This window comes from Penaeus chinensis, chromosome 28 (assembly GCF_019202785.1).
Source record: "Penaeus chinensis breed Huanghai No. 1 chromosome 28, ASM1920278v2, whole genome shotgun sequence".
NCBI classification, from domain to species: Eukaryota; Metazoa; Arthropoda; class Malacostraca; order Decapoda; family Penaeidae; genus Penaeus; species Penaeus chinensis.
Window position 1 is genome coordinate 21711403 of NC_061846.1, and position 7500 is coordinate 21718902.

General features: G+C 46.8%; 1 protein-coding gene across 2 annotated transcripts in view; it reads left to right on the forward strand.

Moving 5' to 3' along the window:
- LOC125040053 (homeobox protein onecut-like) overlaps positions 1 to 7500 on the forward strand; it is a 301104-nt gene that overhangs the window by 163269 nt on the left and 130335 nt on the right. The window lies entirely within an intron of this gene.

Here is a 7500-nt window from a genome sequence, read left to right on the forward strand (position 1 = left end):
TTCTACTATACTTACTATCATCACTACTACATCTGCTACTACTACTATTACTACTATGATTACTATTATATCTACACCACTACTAAAACTATAATTATTACTATTGCTATCATATCTCCTACTACTTATATCATTGTAGCTATTATTTCCGCTATATCTACTACAACTCCCATTCCTATCAAAAGTATCACTGCTACTATACTGCTACGAATTCTACTTCTGCCACCGCTACTAATATTGAAACTGAAACCGATGCCAATTATTATCGTAATGCACTCTCTCGCCACCAACAACTGTAATGATGATAACTCTGTGATTTAAGTCCTGGCCAATCTGGCTCTCTGAATAATATATTTGTATCATGGTTATTATTATCGATCGCGGCTAAGTGTCACGTCATTTTACACACACCCTGGATTCTCACTTTTTTGTGTGGGGGGGGGGAGGAGGGGGAGGGGGGGATGAGAGTCACCCTTTTACTCTTTTGTTTTTTGAGGGGGGAGGCGGGGAGGGGGTGAGGAAGGGCGCTGGGGTCTCTCTCTCTTTTTTTTCGTGGGTTGTTCTGGGTGATGGTTGTATCTCTCTATCTCTTTCTTTCTCTCTCTCTCTCTCTCTCTCTCTCTCTCTCTCTCTCTCTCTCTCTCTCTCTCTCTCTCTCTCTCTCTCTCTCCCTCCCTCCCTCCCTCCCTCCCTCCCTCCCTCCCCCCCTCCCCCCTTCGACATCACCCCCTCCGAAACCTAGGCTGTCACCCTCTCTGCCCCCCCCCCCCCCCGCCTCCCCCCTGGTAGCCGGGCTGTCATCCTGATTGACATAATTGTGAGATGCTCCGGCTAATGGTCGTAAGCCCCTCTGCCGCCGCCCGAAATTTTAGCGACATTTTGATAGATTTCCATGTTTTATATCATCATTTAGCGAGATTCGTCGGCGGTGTTGTAGCGGGCCGGTTCTCTCTCTCTCTCTCTCTCTCTCTCTCTCTCTCTCTCTCTCTCTCTCTCTCTCTCTCTCTCTCTCTCTCTCTCTCTCTCTCTCTCTCTCTCCTCTTCTTTCCCTTCTCCTTCTTCAACTCATCTTTCCTCCCTCCTTTCCCTCCTTCCTTCCCTACCTCTCTCCCTCCTTGTTCCCTCCACTCCACACTCTTCCCCAATTTCTTGTCCTTTTGGATATGGATTACGAGTGCACCACACACATACACACACTAAATGAGATAGGTAGATAGATAGATAGATAGATAGATAGATAGATAGATAGATAGATAGATAGATAGATAGATAGATAGATAGATAGATAGATAGATAGAGAGATAGAGAGAGAGAGAGTGAGATAGAGTGAGAGAGAGAGAGAGAGTGAGAGAGGAAAGGGAGAGGGGCCCCCTTCCTAATCCCCTCCAGAGAAAAACGTGAGACTTACAGGTTTTTGTGAGTGCGGTAATCGTCACTGTTTATCAGGCTAGATTTGTCGACGTGGGAGGGGGATGGAAGGGGGGGAGAGGGTGGAGAGGGGGCTAGGAAGAGGGGAGAAGGGGGCGATGTGGGGGACGAGGAGAGGGACGAGGAGGGGACGAGGAGGAGGGGAGAAGGGGGCTGTGTGGAGAACGAAGTGGGGGTGAAGAGGAGGGGAGAAGGAGCGGTGTAGAAGAGGAAGGAACAAGGGTCAAGGGGAGTGTTGATGATGAAGGAAGGAAGGCGGGAGAGATCGAGGATAGAGAGGGGAAAAAAAGAAGAAGAGTTGGCGAACAGAAAGAGAGGGGTAGGCAAAGAGACAACGGAAAAGATACAGAAAGAGTAGGAAGGGGATAAGAGTGTAATCGGAAAGAAGAAAATCAGAGGAGGAAGAAAGAAGAGTTAAAGAGACCATAAAAATGGAAAAAGGAAGTAAAAAGGGAGAAAAAAGAGAGAGAAGACAAGACAGAGGAGAAGAAAAAGTACAAAAAAATGAAATAGAAAGGAAGGTAGGAGGAAAGAAACGGAAAGGGAGAGAGGAAGGGGAGACGAATAAGCAGAACAAATAAAGAACAGTAGATGGCGGGAGGGTGATAGAAGGGGAAAGATGAGGAGCTGAGAAGGAAGAGGGAGGGAGACAGAGGGGAGATTTGAGACTGTTGTCCTGATGTGAAGGGGGAGGCGTCTTGCAACTGAGGGGAGAGCGAGTGACTGGAAGAGGGTAAGAAACAGAAAGGAATTTGAAAGACACGCAGTTGACAAGCTGGGAAGAAGAATGAAGATCAGAGAGGGAGAGAGAGAGAGAGAGAGAGAGAGAGAGAGAGAGAGAGAGAGAGAGAGAGAGAGAGAGAGAGAGAGAGAGAGAGAGAGAGAGAGAGAGAGAGAGAGAGAGAGAGAGAGAGAGAGAGAGGGGGGGGGGTGAGGGGGAGTGATGGAGGGAGCGAGAGAGGGAGGGAAGGAAGGAGCTACAGGCAGAGAGGGTGAAAGACTGCGAAAAGGAGAGTGAAGGAAAAGACTGACAGATAGAACTACTTATTCTGTTTCTGTCGTTATTATCCTTATCATTATTTCCATTGTCGCTTCTCCTGCTATTATTATCACTACAACTTATTGTTCGTATTTTCTTATGCCTCTGCTTCGTAATTCCAGAAACTCATCATCTACTTATCTATTCTTACGTCGTATTCCGGTTTTCTACCCGAAATGTAAAAGATACATGATAGAGAAAGAGGGAGAAGGGGAAATAGAGAGAAAGAAGTAAGGAAGAAGAAGAACTGATGAAGGGGGGGAGGGAGGAGGGAGGGGGAGTGTGGAAAGGGGAGTAAGGAAAGGGGGGTAGAGGATTGGGGGGGGGGGGGGAGTTTAAGGCCATTACCGACTTGTTGCTCCACATTGATCTCGTAAGACATTGGAGTGGGAGCTTACGAAGGTCCCACTCGAGGTAAGGATAATATCCTCCCGTGCTATTGGCCTTCAAGTGCCACCTCCGACGCCCTCCCAGTGCCACCTCGCCCTTCTCCTCCCTCCCCGCTTCCCTCCTTATCCCCTCCCCTGCCTCCCCTCGCCCGCAATCGGCGGTGGGTCCCTCTGCAAAGTCCCCTATTACCTGTGCATTTCCTCTTTCCCCTCACCTCCCCTCCTCCCCTCCCCTCTCTCCCCCCCCTCGCCGTAGCCGCCACCCGCAACGAACCTTCTCGAATTGCCTTCTTTAAATCCCCCCTCTCCCTCCCCTCTCCTCCCTCCCTCCCTCTTTCCCCTCCCACGTTCCCCTCCCTCCCTCCTCTTCGCTGAATATCTGATCCTTCGGCAAAACCCGTGTAAGGGGATTCCTTCAACCCACCCCCCTTCCCTCCCTCTTCCCTCCCTCCCTCCCTTCCCCTCCCCCTCCCTTCTCCATCCTTATCACTCCCTTCCCGATTTCTTCTTCGGGCGAATTATATGAAACAAGTCTAATTTGCATGGCTAATAGGCTCTCTAATAGGTGTAATAGCGTTACCTCTCCCACTTTCCCCCCTTTTCTCTCTCTCTGTCTCTCTCTTTCTCTCTCTCTCTACCTCTTCCACTTTCTTTCTCTCTCTCTCTCACTCTCTTTCTCTCTCTCTCTCTCTCTCTCTCTCTCTCTCTCTCTCTCTCTCTCTCTCTCTCTCTCTCTCTCTCTCTCTCTCTCTCTCTCTCTCTCTCTCTCTCGCCATCGTTCTCTATCTATCTATCTATCTATCTATCTTTATCTTTCTATCTATCTATCTCTTTTTAAAGACAGGGAATAGAAAAAGGAAAAGGAAGCGGAGGAGGAAGAGTTAAGAAAAAAAACTAAAAGTATGATAACTATAATTTAAAAGAAGAGAGAGAGAGAGAGAGAGAGAGAGAGAGAGAGAGAGAGAGAGAGAGAGAGAGAGAGAGAGAGAGAGAGAGAGAGAGAGAGAGAGAGGGAGAGAGAGAGAGAAGACATGCTTATTTGCATATTAGAGTGTAATTATTTGATGTCTCGTGGGTTAATGGTTGAGGAAAGAGGATAGAGAAAGAGGAGGCAGATGAGGGGAAGAGGGGTAGACGAGGGAGAAGGAGGAGGAGGAAGAGGGGGCAGATAAGGGGAAGAGAGGTAAATGAGGAGAGAAAGAGGAGGAGAAAGAAGAGGAGGAGGTAGCCTAGGAGAGAAGAAGGAGAGGGGAGATGAGGAAAAGGAAGAAAAGGAGGTGGAGGAAGAGGAAAAGAAGATTGAGCAAGAGGAAGAAGGGTGTAGGAAGAGGAGGAGAGAGGTTCGTAGTAATACTTAGAGATCCAAACACTGACTTAGTCCAGCCCTAATGATGTTATTTGCAGCAACGTTAAGGTATTGGTCGAAAGGCAGTTCCCGGATAGAGGAGATAAATATATTGAAGAAAGAGAGAGAGAGAGAGAGAGAGAGAGAGAGAGAGAGAGAGAGAGAGAGAGAGAGAGAGAGAGAGAGAGAGAGAGAGAGAGAGAGAGAGAGAGAGAGAGAAGGAGAAGAGAAAAGAGACAGAGAGAGAAAGAGCGAGGATGCCAAGAGAGGCCCTGATGGGCGGTGATGCGGTGATGCTGTGATCTGCGTCTCCTCATCTCCCTCCCGCTGCCCTGCCTCCGAATGGCCGGTCTGAGGTGATGCTCGATTGCCCAACAGCTTGATTGCTGGTCTGTGTAGGTACTCGTCGGTTCAATTGTTCAACTGTTCACCTGTTCTACTGTTCGATTGCTCTCTTTCAGTTCTGTTCATCTGTGCATCTGCTCCGTTGCTCAGTGTTGTTGCAGGCGTATCGGTTTTGCCTTCTGTTTCTTGTTTTTTTTTGTTTATTTAATTTTGTATTTTTTGGGGTGTGTTTTGCTCATAATATTCTCCGCCTTTCTTTACCCATTCTTCTCGTTCTTCTTCTTCCTTTTCATCTTCAAATTCCTACTCTGCTCCTTTCTCCTAGAACCTCCATTCTGCTTCTCCTTTTCCTTAGGCTCCTTCCTCCCCCCCCCCCTCCTCCTGTCACCCTACCCCCTATCCCCTACCCCCCCACCTACCCAACCCCAGCCAACCACCAAAGAGAATCCTCCCCCCCTATTTCCCCTTCCCTCCCTCCTACCCCCCCTCCTCCCTCCCTCCCTCCCCACCGCCGTCAGAAGCTTCTGGGCTTACACTAACTATTGAGAATTTTTGCCCTCGCTTGCGTCCCGGTACACGATCTGATTACAATTATCATGGCACAATTAGGCAGTTTGGGCGGTCCCTAATTGCTCTAAAGCTGCATAAAAAAGGCGGTTAATAAAGACGCGAAATCTGCAGTTTATCGGAAACCTATGAAGGACCCGAAGCCAGGCGGGGTACTGTTACATGGGGGGGAGGGGGGAAGGGGAGGGGACGCTGTCACAGCCGGGATTGGGGATATGGGGGGAGGGGTAGGGGGAGGGGGATAGGAGGGGGAAGTATAGGAGATGTGGGGGGGGGGGGACTTGTTCTCTTGTGGGGCTCATAACACTGCCAGTCTCTGCACACACGTACATTTTGTGTGTGTGTGTGTGTGGGGGGGGGAGGTATATATGTGTAGAGATGTATGTGTATATATATTTTTGTTTATATGCTCTTACGTGTGTTGCATATTGATGGAGATATTTATGTATGTATTTGTATGCTTGTGGATATGCATATATAAGAATGTAAATGTGTGAATATATTTATTTATAGGTATATGGATACGCACACGTAAACATGTTGATATAATACATTACGCGCACGCAAACAACAGGCAGCGCACACACACACACACATACACATACAAACACAAACACAAACACACACACTCATACACACACACACACACAACACACAACACACACACACACACACACACACACACGCAACATAACACACACACACACACACACACACACACACACACACACACAGTCACACACAGTCACACACAATCACAGACACACATCCCCTCCCCACCTCCCCACCTCACCTTCCTTACCTCCCCTCCTCCCCCCCCCCCCCCCTCTTGTGTTTGCATGTGTACGGGTAGTTACACTCGGACCCCGGTAAGAACATGTTTTCAATCCGCGGTTTAATATTTCATCCTGTTGCAAGTGCTGGCCGGGCATGTTGCTTCCACGGGTCTCGGTTGCATCCCGTTGTTGCCGTTGCTGATGTTGCAAGGAGCAGGTTGATGATGATGAGGATGATGAGGGTGATTATGGTGATGGTTACGATGATAGGGATGGTGAAGGAGATGAAGGAGAAATGATTACTTTGTTGTCTTTGTTTTTTTGCTTCTATTCTTGTCTTGTTTTCGTCTGGTTATATATGTATTCTTTTCTCCATTCTCTCTTCTGCGCGTCCTTTCACTCTCTATTTTCTCTTCTTCTCTAACGTTCATAAACTCTTTCTTCACTCCCTCCCTTCCTACCTACTTACCTACCTACCTACCTACCAACCAACCTCCTTACCTATGCAGGGACAGGACACAAAGTTAATTGACGGTTAATATTTCTTCACATTTTTTAAAACTTTCTCATTTAACAAGTTTCAACGCGTGCTCTCAACTCTGACTTAGGCTTCGGGAAAGCCATTGCGCGAACGTTTAAGGCGAGAGAGAGAGAGAGAGAGAGAGAGAGAGAGAGAGAGAGAGAGAGAGAGAGAGAGAGAGAGAGAGAGAGAGAGAAGAGAGAGAGAGAGATAAAGAAAGATATTTTCCACACCTATCCACCTCTTTTAATTATAGTCTCAACAGCAATGATAACGATATTATATAAACAGTTCAAAGGCAGTATATTAGTACAGAGCGAGAATTCATGAGAGTACAAGTAATACTACCATGAGAAAATTAGCACCATGACAATGCTACCATGAGAAATTAATAATGCTACCTTCTACCCCCTCCCCCCCCTTCTCCTTCTCCCCATGAATATAGCTATGTGGTGTTGGTGATAATGTGCTAATAACAGTGAATATCCTATGAGAACAAATAATGTATGCATGCTGTATGATGTATTCCAAATGTATTATGAGAATCACGTGAGTACTAATGGCACCCCCCCTTTCTACTCTTCCCCCCCTTCTCCCTCCTGGATGGGTATAGCTATAAAGTATACATTATGCGTTATGTGTGTATTACGAAATTTTTGAAGAGTATTAATGATCCTCCTCTTCCACCGTATGTGGCAATAACTGTCATGTATTATGCGTTATAAGTACTGTGAGATTTCTGATCACCCCACCTCCCACTCTTTTTTTTTAAGTAGGGGTTACTATAACGCACAAATAAGAAGTGTCCTGTGGGATTTCTTGGTGTCCCCCTAAGGACCCCCTCATCCCGTTCCTCATATGCCTGTGATTAAGATGTACATATTATAAGTGTCCTGTGATATATATTTTTAAAAATTATTTCGAGTGCTAATTTCTTAAGGTTTCTTGACTAATTCCCCTTCCGCCCTCCTCCCTTCCCATTCCTCACTAAATAACTAAAATGTACATATTCTAAGTAAGGTTTTTTGAGGTTTTCTTGACTAACTCCTCCTCCCTTCCCATTCCTCACTAAATAACTAAAATGTACATAT